At 42.5% G+C, this 16,557-nt stretch overlaps 1 protein-coding gene across 1 annotated transcript in view; it reads right to left on the bottom strand.

Moving 5' to 3' along the window:
- The window catches only part of HAS2 (hyaluronan synthase 2), a 34,159-nt gene extending 30,309 nt beyond the window's left edge, over positions 1-3,850 (bottom strand). The window contains exon 1 of the mRNA XM_082719426.1: positions 2,763-3,850. The gene's annotated coding sequence lies outside the window, so the exon portion shown is untranslated. The remainder of the gene's footprint in view (positions 1-2,762) is intronic.
- Between the last annotated feature and the right edge of the window lie 12,707 nt (positions 3,851-16,557).

Here is a 16,557-nt window from a genome sequence, read left to right as displayed (position 1 = left end):
AAAGAAAGCTGGTACAGAAACCATGTATAAAAGTGTTTACGAAATTCAAAACTATGAGGCTCTTCTATAAACCTAACAAGAACAGTTAGTTTCAATCTGACTTACTTTCTAGGAAGTTTCTTATTCATTTGTTGCTCAATTCCTGTGTTCTAGGATGGCAGCTACTTCCTTTGCTTTGGAGAGTGACATTCAAATTTGCGACTAATCACCAACTTAAGACCTTAATTTATCAAAGATGCAGATCTTTCTCTGGTAAAGATTTAGCTCTAGGTATAATACCAGGTAATACATTGGCCATATATCTACATTTTCCCACTCTCCCACCTCAGGAAATACGTAAGAAAAAGTGAGTAGGAGTGTTGATATTCTAATTCCAATGCTATCATTGAAAAATGTGTTGACCTAGAATTCTGAATATTAGTTCCAAAACTGCAAACTTACACATGACATAATATAAATACTATAACAGGCAACTTTAAAGAGTTAACCTTTTATTGAAAATGTAAAATAGCCAAGGAGTGAAAAAACCTGCAATGAACATGATGGGTATTACAAATGCAGTACCAATCAATCAATAGTAAATAATAAAATAAAAGTAAACATAAAAAGGCAGTACCTCAGTAGTTTGAGTAATCTTATCTATCATCTAGAAAAACGCAGCGAAAATATAATGAATGAGTCAATTTGCACACACTGGAATGAAAAGAAAATGTTTAGAACTTAAGTATTACTTTCAATCCTAGTCTCAAAACTTAAAACCGTATCTACAACAGTTTAACAGGCATAAATATTTGTCCTAACCAAATCTATATAAATACACCTTTTAATTTTTAAGCCTTTCATCACTGAATGTGTCTGAATACGTGCTGACCTTTTAAAAAATTGCCTTTCTAAAAAATCATAATCCCGTTTAACGCTTTCCCAAAATACATGATCCTAGTCCTTCACTGCAATGAAAAAATCTGCGAGGAGAAATGCTTGAAATCTACAAAAGGCAGTGAAATCTACCCCCCTCTTAATCATCACCCTCACTTCCCCAGCAAAATCCAACTACCAATACCCTTCTCTCCACTCCTAACCCTGAGCTGAGAGTCTATATATACTCAGGCTGCCAGGTCGGGGAAGCCCTTTGTAGCCAATCAGAGCTCCCCGATCTATTGCGTCACACCTCCCCCCAGGGTGTGACGTCAAAGGCAATCCCAGGCCAGCCACGTGGGTTGGAGTGCAGGCGTTCTGGGCAGCTGCTCGGGAGACACCCGGCTGCAACGGTCCCCAGGCGGGGGGACGCGGCCAGGGAGGAGCCGCCAGGACTCCGACACGCACCTTCGGGGCGCACGGTTGTAGCTGCTCGCGCGCCCGGAGGCGCGCAGGGCCGCTGAATCCAAGTACACCGCGAGGGCGGGTGGGGGGTTGGGGGGGATGCAGGGAGAGGCGCGGGCACCTAAGCCGGTGTAACAGGACCCGGGTTTCGTAAACCCTCCTCCCCAGGCACCGCCTCTCCGCTCCCAGCCCCTCTTTCCAGCCTTAATTATTCTTTCAGCGCCGCTTCCCCTCCGCTGAGTCTCCCTGGCCGGAGGGAAGAGGCTCTGTCGCCAGCCCATCCCGCCCGCACACAGACCCTCCTTTCAGACCCGCCCTCCCGCTCGCAGGGACCCACTTCGGAGCCCTGGCTCACGCTGGGCGGGAACCGGCGTGACGAATTCCGCCCAAGGTGTTGATTATCCATCCCGACCCAACCTCTGGCTCGCCTCCCACTTCGCCCCGGCTCCCGCGGGCCCCCGGCTCCCACTTCCCGGCCGGGCGCTAGGGACGGCACCCCCAGGCCCCCCACCCTCCCGGCCCCGCGCTGCAGCTGCGGAAAGAAGCGCCAGCGTGCTCGGTGCCACGTCGGAGTTGGCTCCCGGGACGTTGCAGCTGCCTGCGCTGCAGCGCCCGGTCCCCACGCTCGCCCTGCCCCCGGGCGGCGGGGAGAGGGACGCGCGCCCTCCTCCCTCTCGGGACCCTGAGTGCCACCGCCCGCGTCGGGGACCCCCGGCCCGAGTCAGGCTTCCGGAGCCGAGCAGAGCCGGGGCAGACCCAGCCTGACACTTTTCTGGGGTCGGAGGAGAGCAAAGGAAGGGAAGCCCGGGAAAGTGGGAGTGGCCGAGCGAGGCCGGTAGCAGCGAGGAGGTGGCAAAGGACCCTCCTTCTCGGGGGTCCCGGCTCTCCGGAGCTGGGAGCCCGGATCGCTTTAACCCTTTGCTTTCCAAGTAAGAAGCGGGTTTCCCACTTGAAAGTAAAAGGCTCTGGGCTGTTGCAGGGTTTTCCTCCCCAGGTACAGTGCGGGGGGGGGGGTAGAAAGGATAGGGGCAAAGGGTGGGGGGGAGTGGGGGTGCTGTGCGGAATGCATTTTCCTTGCACAGTGGAAATCCCTGTTTCCCAACTTGGGAGCCCCTCTGCGGCTCCGCAAGATGAGGAGTGGAAAAGTACATCCCGGGACACGCAGTCTTTTCCCAGGCAGAGAGATTACCTGTGTTCCCAGAAAGGCAGCGGATTTCTGGCGAGCGCCGCAGGGATGAGAAAGGGCAGGGATCTATTGCCAGGCCTGACACTGATCTGAAGTAGCCCCTGATTTTCAGTCTGTTGGAAATTGGCCGACCTCAAACTTATCTGTCGAAAACCAGCTTTACAATTTTTTAACACTTCGTGGATAATTTCTTCCCTCTCCCTGGCCTAGTCGGGGGCGCCCTCCTGGTTCACCATATCGCGCCAGGGTAACGTACCTTGTTCAGCTCTTGGTCATAAAGTTGTCCTCAGCCTGTCTGTGTGGTCCCGGAGGGTTGGTGGCGGGCAGTTTCCAAAATTGAGGTAATAAGAGATCAGATGAATTTGAGACGACCAGCCAAAAAAAATAAAAAATTTAAAAACAACATTTAAAAAGGATTGGGGAGTCTTAAATGTTTGCTTCTCCCCCACTTTTAAAAAGGAAATATCACTACTATTCTGTTTACTATCTCCGTTGCACTTCAGTCTAATTCTTAAAAAGAAAAATTTGTGCTTTAAAAATAAATTAACTTTTTTATTTTATTTTATTTTATTTTTTGCTCCAGTTCCCCCTCCCCTGATATCGGATAGTCTCTTTTCTTATTCGGGTCAAGAAAAGCCCGGTGAAGACTCCGAAGAACCCAGGAAGCGCAGAATCAGGAGAAAGTCTTTGGCTGGGGCTGGTTCAAGTCCCTGGTTCAATGGGCTGCTGGAAGCCAGGACTGGGTAATTCTTTCCAGACGTCTTGACTTCTCCTTCCTCGCTGTTGTTGCCTTTCTGCCTCCTCCAACTTAAGGGGGTCTTAACAAGCGAGCTGGTGGGTGTTTTAATAGGGCGGAGGAGGGAGTGGGGGGTGAGGGGAGTGGAGAAGGGAGGTGCGGACTGGGGAACCCGGAGGGGAGGGAACTGGGAGCGCGGGCGGGCGGGCGGGCGGGAGGCGGGGAGGGGGAGAGGAAGAACGAGAAATGGACCATTCAAAGCCCTCTCTGAGCTAGAGGCCGGTTCTAAACTCCAATGAATTCAATTAACTTGATTGCTAACGTGTGCAGAGAAATTCACTGCACAGATGCTGGTCACCACCTGATTCCTTCCTTCCCTCCAGCGGCGGAGCGGGGAGGTCGCGCTTTGCAGACATCCGTGAACTCCAGCGTGAGTTACAAGGATTCCCTCTTCGCGAAATAACTCCCCACTCTGTTCCGCTAATTCACTTTAAGGCCAAATGGTGCCCTTAGGCTAAGGAACAGCCAAGGGGAGGGATATCTGGGAGGTGTGTGTGTGCGTGTGAGTGCGTGTGTATACACACACCTGGAAATTCGAAAGCCGCCTGCGACGCTAAATGAAGTAAAATCAGCTACAAGTCTACTGCATGTTAACCCTTTCTTCCCAGGAGCTCAAAAGTTTCTGAGCAGATGTCAAGTGTCAGAGCTTCCTTACACAGACGTTTCCGTATTGGGTAACGGAAAAAGTGAAAACATGATCATATATATTTTTTTCCCCTAACTTGAACCCCTCATGTAAAAATACGCAAGCAGCACGCATTATAAACAACGCATAAAATAAAAACCGTGCTCTGGAGAACTCGGAGGCAGCGCCATGAGAAAAAAAAAAAAAGCCATTTCCAAGAGAATGGCTTGAATGAATGGCTTTTGCTTCTTGCGAGTCTTCTAAGAAGCTGACGAGTCAGAATGCTTCCATTTGCTCCCAGGCGCTCTTTTCTCAATCTTTTTTTTTTTTTTTTTTTTTTTTTTTCCAATGCCCTAAAACTGGGAAGAGTTACTTTTCCCGGTTAATCTCCCCTTTATTTGTTTGGTCCTCGCCAACACGGCTCCTGATGACTTAAAATGGACAGTAGGTGGCACTGTTTAGGAAAAAATGGGAGTGAGTTTACAGATGCACCGCTTTGGCCATTGAAGGCTCCGCTGGAATTATTACAGGGGAACAAGAGATTTCTTTTTTCTTTCTTTCTTTTTTCTTTTTTTTTCCCCCTTCTCTTCCAAGGTTTCTCTGAAGTGTGGACTTCTTTGGAACTCGGCTAGGCCTTGAAAAGTGAGGTTTTGCTCCTTATCACATATTTTGGATAGTAATGAACAAGTCAAAACAAAAGTCGAGTGAAATTTGAAACGTTGCTTTTCAAGGAGTCGCGCAAGGTGTGGTGGTAGGGGATGTGCTTGGAGGTCAAGAATTTTATGGCAATACCAGGTAGGCAGCCAACCCAGTCCCCAGGGTCAGACCTGCAAAGTACCACGCATTTCCGCTAACACCTCCCCACCCCCCACCCCCCACGAGGTTACACCTCTGGGAAGCATTACCCTGGCCTGATGACTTCACACCGCTCTGGGGAAACCCACTTACTAATTTTCCCCTACACACCCTCAAGGCTTCAGCCTTTGTTTGAACACTGCCTTAGGTGTGATTCAGCCCTTGAGGAACTGGCTTAAGTTTCAAGAGCTCAATTTCATCCCACTTAGACTCCTTTTTCTTGAATTTTAGTTGGATGATAGCTTTTAAATGCTAAGTTGTAATTTAAAATATATTATCTAACTTATGCACTCTTACATATACTATAGATTAACCTTATTTAGGGGTAAGGTGAAAATCGTGGGTGTCAGGTGTCTAGCTGTGGGACCCCACAGGAACACTTAACCTTGGCTCTGAATTTCCATGGTATTATGTGATGCAGGATGGTGGATTCTTGCTTAGTAGCATTTAGCTGTCCCTGTGCTAATAGTTCCAGCAATGAGAACATTTAGTGAAACGGGGTTTCTTTATTAAACAGAAACACATTTGCTGTTTGTCCCCTTGTGCTTGTAATTCATGGCCCATAAAGAAAAAAGTAAAATGTTAAAAAAAAAAAAAAAAAGTAGAATGTTGCCTATGGACGACTATAAAAGCTCATTACACATCCATGGATTTCTATCAGCTCCCTCACCTCAGGAGAACAGGGAAGAGGCTAGTGTAATTTAAAGCCAGACATGAAAGTTCCTGAAGGTAGATATTATATATACATACATACATATATATGTATGATTATTATATATACAAATATTATATATAAATATATAAACATACAAACATGTGTTTATATATTTTATTTACATATATTTTAAATATATATGTAGTTACTTACATTTATATATGATTTTCTTAGAGAGGATCCAGGATAAGAGACACCTGAAATTCAAACCCTGTCTTTGACATGGCATTATGTGATGATGTGGAATCCATTTGTGTGATCCTGGAATTGTACTCACCCTCAAGACCTGTATTTCCTAGTTGATAGACGAAGAAGAAAATACCTGCTTTCCACAGTTATGATGATATAGTTTGTTCAATACTCGTAGGAGATTAGCATAGAGTCCAACAGCTTCTCTGAGGTAATGTGAGCCGCTGGTTCCTCATGTAACCCCGTGGTTTCTCATACAACCATTGGGTGTATTCAAAAAACATTAGCACCCTTCTCTTGGCTTTCTATTCATTATATTTTTTTGATAAACATTCGCTGAGGTTTTGTCCCAGGTTCATTTATTTGACCAACTTCAGCTTTCCGCTGTCCCCTCTGTGACTCTCTTGGACTAAATTATTCTGTGTGCCTGTGGATATACCCAAACCTTCACATTTAACCAGAATTCCTTTCTGAGTCCCAGGCCTGAATTAACGGCCACCAGCCATCCAATACTGATTCCCAAGCAAAAGGTTAGGGAACATGAGATCGAGTTTCACAAATAAGCTACGACACCAACCAATTGAATAACATTTGATAATCTAAATTTTAATTTCTATTTTAAACATGAGCCATTTGGATGGATCAGAAGATGACAGATGTTTCAGGATGTTTGACATCCTAACTCCTACCTCATCCAACGTTTTCAGCTTTTCAAGACAATGAATGTGGCAAAGAGCTAGGGAGGTAAGAGTTTTACTTCAGTTAACTTAAGGTCGCAGTAAATGTTGCCAATCTCCTCCCTTCCGCATCACAAAGGAAGTGCTCATCATCTGAGAGGCAGTTTCCAGAAAAAGGATTTAGTACCTTCACAATTCTATATATTCTAAGTGGTTCTCAAACTTATTGGTGTCAAGGGCCTCTACATTCCTAAAAATTATTGAGGACTTCACAAAACTTTGTGTGGGTGATAGCCATCAATATTTACATTAGAAATAAAAGCTGACTGAAAAGTTTAAAAACATTTATTAGTTCATTTAAAACAATAACAAACACAATAGCCTGTCATGTGAAATGTAACATTGTTTTCCATTTTTGCAAATCTCTACTAGCTGGCTTAATAGAAGACAGCAGGATTCTCACATTTTCTTTATCATCCAGTTGTTTTGACTGAAGTATAAAAAAAAAAAAATTCTGACTTCAAACAGATATGTAATGGGAAAATGGAGAAGTATCTTCCTAGTCTTTTATTTATTTATTTTTCTTCCTAGTCTTTTTAGATAGGACAAGTTTGCTACTATGTCAAACCTGACAAACTAATTTTTTTTAAAGTAAACTCTACCTTCAATATGGGGCTCAAACTCATGATTCTGAGAGTCGCTGAGCCAGCCAGTTGCCCCAACACAGTAATTTTATAAAGGCGAGTTGCAGTGTTGTATCTAAAACAACAGGAATGAACTGTGTGTACTCTGTTACCTTAAAATATCTCGGTTTATCTTAAACCTTAAACGCATCTTTACAACCACTCATGAGTTTATATCCTGAATTGATTCCTTGGAAAATACCATTTCACTGAGTTATGCAGATTTTCCGAATGTTGATATATTTCATTATTCCATGTACATGTGAGATGTAGCATTTCTCTAAACCCTAAGACTGTACTCCTGTGGGGATTAAAACACAACATTTTTTCAGCTTTACAAGAAATAGAACTCTGTGAGTCTGAGTTGTGCAAAGATGGAAGGAGATTGACCTGAAATTTTGTTTTCTAGATCCCTGTTTGGAATATGTGAAGGAGTTTCCAGTAATCGCGTAGAAATTAGACTTCTTACTTTTAGTGTTAATTCCAGGCTAAACTCTTGAGACTCTAGTATTAATTCAGACCACATTTTGAAGAAGGTATGGCTCTCTACGCTAATGACTAAATTTGGAAAATGTGGATAGAAAGAGATACGGAGTCAAGGTTTTAGAGTGAACACGTTGGAAGAGATCAAAATGCTTATTGATTATTGATATAGAAGAGGATACTTTATTTCTTATTATGATTATAGCTTTTGACTATCTCACCAATCAGAGTAGTAAATTATCAATTGTTGGTGATTTCAGATTAAATACTGAATTATTATTAGAAGTATGCCTTAGGGATTACTCAAATGAAAGAAAAGGGACAAATGTATCTCATCAGACACTATAATTGTCGTCTAGCATTTCTTTCCACGGGTGAGGAAACTGGCTTTAAAATACTATATGACTGGGGCGCCTGGGTGGTTCAGTGGGTTAAGCCTCTGCCTTTGACTCAGGTCATGATCTCAGGGTCCTGGGATGGAGCCCCACATCAGGCTCTCTGCTCAGCAGGGAGCCTGCTTCCTCCCCCCTCTCTGCCTGCCTCTCCTACTTGTGATCTCTCTCTGTCAAATAAATAAATAACATCTTTTAAAAAATAAAATATTATATGACTTACTCTACACTTTGAAAGGTGGCTACTTGAAAGTACTTGAGATTAGTGATTGTCAATTTGATTGACAACAAAATCCCCCAAATACAACCATCTGGATGATTTATTAAGGAAGGAAGGAAGGAAGAGAGGTAGGAAGGGAGAGAGGAAGGCAGGCAGGGAGGAAGGAAGAAATGAAGAGAAAATAAAAAAGGAGGGAGAGGAAGGAAAAAGAAAAGAAAAGAAAGAGGGGTGCCAGGCACTTTCTGTCAGTAGAGCACACAACTTCTAACTTAATATATGTTTACATATACATTTTTTTTAATTAAAAAGAAAGCTTTATATTTTGGAACTTCACCTTAAATCTCTGGATATGGGGGAGCTTTACTTTCATATTATTAGACTATTTCAATTTTTAAAATTACAGCCAGACTTCTATGTATTTCAGATTAGAGGGGGAGCAAATTCTTTTCCACAGCCTAAAGGACACTTTTATCACTTGCATTTTTCTGACTCAGGTTAAAGAAAAGGACAACACTATTTAACCTCCTGGATGTAAATGCCAATGATTTCTGTCAACAGGGGTTTATAATTTACATGACAAATCAATAAAAGCAGAAAGTGCCACACAAGGTGAAACCTGTGGTCTAATTGTCCTTTGATATTTTAGTAGCCTTTTTTTTGTAGAGGATGTAGGGTTTTTGTTTTTTTTTTTTCAGATTTTACTTATTTGACACACAGAGAGAGATCACAAGTAGGTAGAGAAAGGCAGACAGAGGCGGGAGGGGGAAACAGGCTCCCCTCTGAACAGAGAGCCCGATGCGGGGCTCCATCCCAGGACCCCGAAATCATGACCTGGACTGAAGGCAGAGGCTTAACCCTCTGAGCCACCCAGGCGCCCCAATATTTTAGTAGTCTTAATCAGAATGACTAACGAGAAGATGTTACCTTGTCTATATCCACAAGCAGTTGCTAATAGTCTAAATTGTGGAATTAGAGTAAGTCGTCACAATATTTAAATTATCTGCCTTGGAGATTTCAACTTATTCCTGAAAAGATTAAAAAACTTCCAGCCTTTTAAAAAAAATCTTAAAAAGGATATGCTCAATTTCTAGAAACTAATTTATTTCTTATTCTTTATTTATTATAAACTAATTTATTTCTTACTAGTTGTTAAAGTTAAAAAGGGATTCTGTTCCCAGAAAAGTGAATATTCACTTAAAAATTTTCATACTAGTTCAGGGGATTCCTAGATTACTTTCCCCAAAACCTGTTCACGGAGGAACTGAAAATCCCCTTCTTCCAGCGAAGTATTATTCAGTCTTTGGAAATAAATTTTCCTAGTTCATTGTAAACCACACCCTATACTTAAAGGTTGAAAAAGAAGACAAAGGTGGAAGAAAACTAAGCAAACTTTCTTTTCTCTAATGATTCACGCTGATTTTCTTTTTAAATCATAAATTGCGGGAAGAGGAAGTCTCAAGTTAAAGGAATTTGGGGGCATTCGGGAGAAAGCCCTTCAAAGGGAATTGGAACCTGGACATACAAAGGGTTTCAAGAATCCATCACATCTAGCCTTCCTCAGGCACTGAGACCTGATTTTGCATTTTTAGGAAAACAACAACATCCCAAAAGTGATTGCAGACTTTCCTGGTAAGAAGCCTGCCTTCCAGTTGAGGTGCTGGAATCTGTGGGAGGAAAACCCCTAAACCCACTTACTTAGTGAAGTGAGACTTCCTACCTTTCTCCAAGAGAGGTGTTAGCTCCAAGACCCAATTAGCCGAATTACCATCCCAATGGCACCAGAGGGCTGGTCCTGCCACTATCAGGCCTAAACATACCATTAAGAGGTGTGACTTTGCGCCTGGCCTTAGTCACTTCCTGCCTACAGTAGGTATCCGACAATTGGGGGATAAAACCAAGCCAAGGAGCTGCTACTCTAAAAGAATTACGTTTTTCTGAAAGATGCAAATGTTTTCACCCATAGAATTTTCTCTCTGTTATGGCATTCAGCCTAGTTCTTAAGGTTTTGAGAACTTAGTAGGCCATGGTTCCATCTGCGTATTCCCCTGAGTCCAAGAATCAGGGCACACACTTTGATTCGGGTCCTGACTCACTTCTTGCAGAGAGCACCTGGTGTTTGTTCGCACCGAATTTGTCAAGCTTCTAATTAAGCAATTTGGGAAGTAGCCTTATTGTTTGTTTTGAAAAGGCAGGTGTCTCCAAGAGTCTGAGGTGACAAAGAATTTTTTAAAACTCTCTGCACGTGTGGTTAGAGGGTGGCTTCCATGGCAGTTAGCTGGCTGCTTTTAAAGTATCTGTAGATTCCATGTCCAAATCCCAGGCCTCCTTCATCCGAATCTATAGCAGCGAGTGCTGGGAACGTGCCTTATTTGAAAAACGGCAAAGGTGATCGCAAAAAGTCTTGGCACCATCTGACGCTTGGAAGCTTCTGCTTTAGAGATGAGGTGGGTGTGGAGATCATTTCCTGGGCTTTGTACACGTAGCTCTTTAAGATTCGGATTTTTGTCTCCAACTCTCCTTGGATAACTAAAGAGTGAAAATGCCTCTTGCAGAATACAACTGAATTGTGAACGCCAAAGAATTTCTTTTTGAATGGCAGCATCTTGGCTTTCAAGAGGTTTGTATCATCCGTACATCGTCCACTCACGTCTGAATCCAGTGAGTTCTACCACAATCAAGGCAGTTATGGAGTATAAAAGGGAGGGTTCTAACCTCAAACTACCTGTCTAGGGCAAAACTCTCTAGTCTAGAGCCAAATGCTTAATGGCTCTAGGCCTCAGTTTCTCTCTATGTCAAACAGGCATAGTAGTAAAACTTTGACTTTAGAAGTTCATGTGGGACGTAAATAAAATTAACCATCTTTTTTTTTTTTTTTTAAAGATTTTATTTATTTATTTGAAAGACGGAGATCACAAGTAGGCAGAGAATCAGGCAGAGAGAGAGAGAGAGAGGGAAGCAGGCTTCCTGCGGAGCAGGGAGCCCGATGCGGGGCTCGATCCCAGGACCCTGAGATCATGACCCGAGCCAAAGGCAGCAGCCCAAACCACTGAGCCACCCAGGCGCCCCTAAAATTAAACATCTTAAGCTCTAATATGTGTTAAGCCTTTTTTTCTTTTTAAGATTTTATTTATTTATTTGACAGACCACAAGTAGGCAGAAAGGCAGGCAGAGAGAGAGAAAGGAAGAAGCCGACTCCCCACTGAGCAGAGAGCCCGATTCGGGACTCAATCCCAGGACCCTGAGATCATGACCTGAGCCCACGGCAGAGGCTTTAACCCACTGAGCCACCCAGGTGCCCCGGCAATTTTTTTTTTTAAGATTTTTTATTTCTTTATTTAACAGGGAGAAAGATCACAAGTAGGCAGAGAGGCAGGCAGAGAGAAAGGAGGAAGTAGGCTCCCTGCTGAGCAGAGAGCCCAATGTGGGGCTCCATCCCAGGACCCTGAGATCATGACCTGAGCCCAAGGCAGAGGCTTAACCCACTGAGCCACCCGGGCGCCCCAGTGTGCAGACAATTTTAACCATGATTATTGGTTATCACAGAAAACAGTTTTAAGCTGAAAGACAAGTAGCCAAGAATCTGTTTCTTCATTGGTATGGAAATACCCCTCCGGGTAGGCTTCCTGCTCCTGTATTATTTCTAGATTTGCTCAGAATTCAAAACATTTAAAAACTGGTAAAATCTTGAAGATTTCAAAGCTGCAGATTTGGTTTTTAATTGCTGAAGAAGATCCTTTTAAGGAACTGAGAGCCAGAAGGAAGTAACGCAGTTCATAAGGCATTTGCTAGGCAAGTATTAACCAAATCCACCTACATTATCTGAAGCCCCACATTTAAGAATTGAAAGCCAAATTTAAAATACTTCTGTGAGGGGCGCCTGGGTGGCTCAGTGGGTTAAGCCGCTGCCTTCGGCTCAGGTCGTGATCTCAGGGTCCTGGGATCGAGTCCCGCATCGGGCTCTCTGCTCGGCAGGGAGCCTGCTTCCCTCTCTCTCTCTCTCTCTCTGCCTGCCTCTCCATCTACTTGTGATTTCTCTCTGTCAAATAAATAAATAAAATTTAAAAAAAAATAAATAAATAAATAAAATACTTCTGTGAAAGAATTGAATGCTTTTTCTCCCATGACATATTTACCAAAAGAAGCCGGTTTAGAGGGAGCATCTGGTTTTCAGCACACCCTTGCTTTACATCTATGTTTCCAGCGGAATGTTCTGTGGTGCTGAGAGGTCAAGTGACTTGCCCCAGGTCGCACACACAATAAGTCAGTGATTCAGGCCTGATTGAATCAAGGATTTTTATCCCCCAGTTTCTGGTAAATTTCTTTGGTAGGAGTGTCCACAAATAAATGGTTAACTGAGACAAATATTTACGCTTCTGTTTTTAGAGCAAAGAAAAGGAATACATTTGCTATTTTTTGCATCTTTATTAAATTTAAATTTCTAAATAAAATTTAAAAAATATATTTCTAAATATAATAATTCAAACATGGCTTAGCAGCCGTCTTCCAAATAACTAAATTTATGCTGTTGGACTACACTGAGTTGAAAGTATAGCAGAAGCGTTTGTCTTGGAAATTCTGGCCAATTTGGTCTAATTTGGTCTACGTCCTCAGTTTGAGTTACTGTGATCATTGTTGCTGAGTATTCATTACCCGAAAGTGTCTCGATTATCTGCTATGGGCTATTGTAAAGTCTTGCCTCTAACATTTGCAAGACTCAGCGCGAGGGTACTAAGGCAGGTTTATATGCCATACGTCTGACTGCCTAATATTTGTAAGTCAAAGTGACTTCTTTTTTCCCACTCTAGGCTGCATTCTGTAATGTGATGTGGAACCGAACCCATGTGAGTTCATTCTTTAATGAGTCAGAAACTGCCCTGGGTTGAATTGTACAAAGAAAACTTCTATTTGCAGTAAATAAGAAGATCGCAGAATGACTTCCAAAGCCAAGGGTTCCTAAGAGAGGAGGAATGGGTTCCTTTTGTTTAGGAGGAGGATGAATATTTAGATAGGGAAGCCTTGTCCTTGCAGATAGAGGTGGCAAAAGTTCCCCCGTGCACCTTAGGAAAACGTGCCTATGCCTACGTTCTTTATTATGTAAATGAGACTGAGGATTCTCCTTGGGTGGAGATTTTAGTATTATAATGAAGTAAAGGTAAGGGTGGGTCATTCCAGAGGTCACTCCATGGTCCTTCTGCTCTGGTGCTAGTGGGGTATAGCTAAGAAGGGGTGGGGGGTCCAATGGAGATCTTGTCAGGACGGTCAGCATCACCTGAGGGGGGATGGTTGTGGTTTCATTTGCCTGAGTTCAGAGGTAGGTTGTCAAGGAGATCTGAAGGAAAAAGGTAGGACAAATGTTAGTGGCTACAAGCAGGTGGACAGTAAGTGTCAGGTCCTGGAGACTAGATGGTGACAGTGGCCTTGAACACATGCATTGGACACCAGCTTACACACCCAAGTGCATCCACAGTTCCCAGTATCAGGCATCCCTGCATTATTCTTTTGACCCCTGTCCTTCTCCCTAAGGGAATGTGAGCTTGCCAGGAACAATCCTTTCTTTCCCTACAAACTTCTCTCCCCAGCCTCTTTCCTATACTGTACACCTCCCCAGGTCTCCCCTCCCTTTGCTGGTGGGATGCTGCCCCATTTCACAAATCACTTAATAAAACCGATTAGATCTTTAAATGGACTCATTGACTTTTTGATCTTTAACACCAGTGGACTCATGGTAAACAAGTTAGAGCATGTTTCCACGGCGGTAACTTAACTGTCTTTGTCCTTTCTGCCTGCTTTTACCATCTCTGCCTGGCTTGATACGCATACTCATCCTTCCTTATCCCTTAGGGGGCTCTAAGCTATTCTCTCCTTCAGACATCCCTTACTAAGGCTCTAGTTGTGTGCTTCAACTAGTTTTGGCTGTGAAGTCTTACAGACTAGTCCAGTACTGTTCACTTTCCTTCAGTTCTTTGAAAAGAGCTTCTTTTGTTTTTGTACAAATTATGTTTATTTGTTGTAAATAAATTACACCACAATAGAGGGCATAAAGAGAATAAAAACCTGGAAATGTTGCCAGTTTTTTTCATGTCGAATCATGGATTGAGGTATAGAAGTTATACAGAGAGGAACAGGGATCTTTTGTACCTTTTCTTTTCTATTGATAGAGATCTACATAGTCTATTTAAATGACTAATTATTATTCTATGCTAGCATTACTTTAGAATTGATTTAACAATCTCTCTTGCTTCACTGTTTATTTAGGCTCTGTTATCTATTATAAAATAAATTATAAGACGTGTTCTTCATTTTGAACAGGTCCAGTCATGTACAATTATCCCCTTGGGAGAAATTCTTAAAACTAGAGTTTCTATCCTGTCATAGCAATTGTGCCATTCATTTTTTTATCTCTTGGAGCACCCAATGTGAAGCCTAAAAAATAATGAATATTAAATAAATATTGGCTACATGAATAAATTCATTAGTAAATTGTGATTGGTTACTTAATATATCTATTTATGTAACTGACCTAATACAGTACTATAATTGGGTGTTCTGGGAAGAACCATCTGGATTTATGCTACTTGTTTACATAGACAGAAATTGAATGAAAGAAAAGAAAGGAAATAATAAGTCTTAAAACCGAAAAAGCAAGGTAACTTTGCAGTGATACACTTCATTACCTGTAGGCTGGTTTTTGTTTTTTGTTTTTTTAAGATTTATTTACTTATTTGAGGTGGGGGGGGAGAGCACGCAAGCCAGGGGGAAGGGTGGAGGGTAGGGTCAGGGTTAAGGAAAGCGAGAGAAGCAGACTCCGGCTCAGGGTTCGGTCTCCCGAACCTGAGATCACGACCTGAGCTGAAACCAAGAGTCTGTGACAGGCAGCTGCCTGAGCCACCCAGGTGTCCCCATTACTTGTGTTTATTTGCTTTTCCTACCAATGCTATGAAAAGATTAAGCTGATCTCATTGCCTCTATTTTGCAGATGAGGAACTTGAATTCAGATAGAAGAAAGGATTTGCCCAAGGTGACCTGACTTGCCTAACACTGTTTTGGCTTTCCACCATTGCATCTTAATGAAGAACAGCCACTGGCTTCTTAGAATCACTGTTTCTGTATAGGCGGTCTCTCTTTTTGCCAGTGGGGAAACACAAATTGGAGAACAACCTTCTGTATCTTCGATGGCCTCGGACATAACCAGCCACACCTGAGGGCTACTCCTTTTTTCAGTGGGTGAAGGTTGCAAGATTGTCGAAAATCTTGTCACTTATTCAGATGAGGAAGCAAGGTGTGCTGCCTAACGAGGAGTTTTGTGTTTTTTGGATTTTTTTTTTCTTCTTTAAGATTTTATTTACTTATTTGACAGCGAGAGAGAGGAAACCCAAGAGGAGGGGGGGAGTGGGAGAGGGAGAAGCAGGCTTCCTGCCAAGCAGGGAGCTGGATGAGAGACTCCATCCCAGGACTCTGGATCATGACCTCAGCTGAAGGCAGACGCTTAACGGCTGAGCCACCCAGGTGCACCCCCACCCCAAACTAGTTATTAAGTAAAAACATGTAATTCATTTTAGATGGGGACAGAGTCTGCCCTATTCTTTGACTAATCCCTAGCATCTAGCATACTGCCTGGTATGTGTTAGATCCTAAAAATATACATATTTATATAAAAGGAGGGAAGGAGCAAAGAAGAAAGGAAGTCTAATGCTGATATCTTCTACAAAATATTCTTTACAATAACTGTCATTGGCTTATTTTTATTTTTATAGATGAAATTTTCATCATCCCCAAATATCCACAGTAACTGACCCAAGTAAGATTAGATCGGTCTTCAAAGGTTCTTTGTTCTTTTATCTCTCTTCAAATACTCCTATTTATATTTTGAAATATGGGGCTCTAATCTAAAAGACTAAGAGTTTTTATTTTGGGGGAAATGGTGACATTAGGTTCAGTGGGAGGAAATGATTGTGGTTTAAAAATGATTGTTTAAGCAAATTGGCATAAATTGTGCTGCTTCTGGGTGCCTGGGTGGCTCAGTGGATTAAGCCGCTGCCTTCGGCTCAGGTCATGATCTCAGGGTCCTGGGATCGAGTCCCGCATCAGGCTCTCTGCTCAGCAGGGAGCCTGCTTCCTCCTCTCTCTCTGCCTGCCTCTCTGCCTACTTGTGATCTCTCTCTGTCAAATAAATAAATAAAATCTTTAAAAAAAAATTGTGCTGCTTCTGACTTTCACAAATATTTCTATTCTTTGTAGAGACTAACACAAAAATGTTTTCAATTGCTATAAAAATAATATCAAGTTGAAATAAATATAATTATATAATAATATATAGTATAAATTTGTATAACAATATAAACATAATATATAAAAAAATATGTACAGATATATATAGATTTTTTTCTCCCCAACTATCGCCCTCGCCCCGCAAGGA

This window comes from Mustela nivalis, assembly GCF_964662115.1.
Source record: "Mustela nivalis genome assembly, chromosome: 2".
NCBI lineage: Eukaryota > Metazoa > Chordata > Mammalia > Carnivora > Mustelidae > Mustela > Mustela nivalis.
Note: the sequence above shows the minus strand (reverse complement) of the source record. Positions and strands in the feature narration are given on the sequence as shown.